A 1,657-nucleotide genomic window follows, 5' to 3' on the forward strand; every position below is an offset into this window, starting at 1 on the left:
ACTGTGAGTGGAATGAAATAGTCTTGTTTCGCAACTAATTTACTACTAATATTTATGAAATAGAAAATTCTCAAAATCAAACGCGGAGAGTGTGTCACGATTGGCATACTTCAAATCCGATGGACCAATGATGGAGATAAAGATGTGGCGGCCTTGGTGACAATGTATATCGCCGAAGTGCCCAATGAGTCATCGATATCCCAACGGTCCTTCCACCAAATGTTCTAGAAGCGTGGCAACGGTCACGCACGCCTACAGGGTAGTGGGGATATTGAGGGATGACAAACAAAAAAGAAACAGATCTCACCGAAAGTCAAATTGTAAGAGCTTCAGTCTTGGAAAGTCACTGCTGGAGCTCAGAACCAAATCGCAGTCAGTGTAAACTCAGAGTACAAGAAATAAATTCTCTTGTTTTTTTTGTTACATTTTATTTTTCTTTTCGTTTGAGCTACCCCTTTTTTTATTTTACGTGACAAGTGCTTCGTTATATTTGCAAATATCAATTAATCTATCATTTACAAAAAAAAATCTGAAAATTGCCGAAATTTGACACGCAACGCTAATAAATATAAATTTAAGCAATACGCAACACTAATAGCGAGAGATCTCAGTGCAACTATTTCGAAGGTTGCTGATGAACGATCACATTTGTAAAGCTCTTGTAGCTGTACCGAGTGATCCAGGAACAATCTCCGACAAATGCAGTCGGAGGATTTTGGGCATTTTATAAACGCAACTCTACTTAACCCTTTGAGTGCTAAATACTCGCGGCCTATGCCGTCCGTACGGACGGCGCGCGTCTAGCGCTAACGATCGCTGTGGACGGAATACTTTTTCGTTAGACTGAACTCTGTTGATTGACTATTCAAAGCGCAAATCGTAATAAGTTATAGTAATTCTTTTGCACGAGATTAAATGATTCAAGAGCGTTATTTTTTATAACTAGAATTTGGGTAATAAACTAGAAAACAATAAACTAGAAAACTAAATTTAGTAAATATAACACAAGTTAATAATTTAGTTGTGTGTGAAAAATTCAGTGCTTGAGAAAACTAAAAAAACCAGATGTAGAGTTTTCTTACAAGTGGTGACCACTTCAACAATAACGAGGCACTATTGGCATTTGTTTACTGCCGTAAGGAATGCATTTATATTTATTTCACACAAACGTAATAGTATTACTTCTGCGTAGGTGTTCGGAAAAATTGAAAAATCTATACATGCGTCCTTAGTCCATGCCGGGCACTTACAGAAAACGCATATATATGTCCTTAGTCCACACCAATAGCTTTCGCCAGACACCTATATGCGCCCACAGCACTCAAAGGGTTTTAACAAAACGCGATCATTTATTATCATAACTCTAAAAGGAAAAATAATTAGAAATCGTGATGGAATAATTTCGCAAATCTAACTCTTAAGGTGAATTCAATGAAAATTACTATTTACTATATGGAAAAGTTACTTCAAATATTCTGATATTGTGACTTGCAATATTATATAATTAATTAAAAACTAACATTTTTACAATCTAATTTTAAACAATAGAAAACAGAATAAATTCTAACACGTATAATTTTCAAAGAAATTTTAAAAATGCATAATAAAAATTGCAAAAGACAATCAGGGTATCAATTCGCAACTCTAAAGCAAGCGC

The 1,657-nt window shown here is 35.2% G+C and overlaps 1 long non-coding RNA gene across 1 annotated transcript; it reads left to right on the top strand.

Annotated features, from left to right (window-relative positions):
- The first annotated feature begins 611 nt into the window (after positions 1–611).
- LOC126923308 (uncharacterized) lies at positions 612–1,191 on the top strand. Its single transcript, XR_007713109.1, has 2 exons — positions 612–886; positions 981–1,191. It is a non-coding gene; the product is annotated as an uncharacterized LOC126923308 (long non-coding RNA).
- The last annotated feature ends 466 nt before the right edge of the window (positions 1,192–1,657 follow it).

The sequence above is a fragment of the Bombus affinis genome, chromosome 13, assembly GCF_024516045.1.
Source record: "Bombus affinis isolate iyBomAffi1 chromosome 13, iyBomAffi1.2, whole genome shotgun sequence".
In the NCBI taxonomy this organism is placed as follows: Eukaryota; Metazoa; Arthropoda; class Insecta; order Hymenoptera; family Apidae; genus Bombus; species Bombus affinis.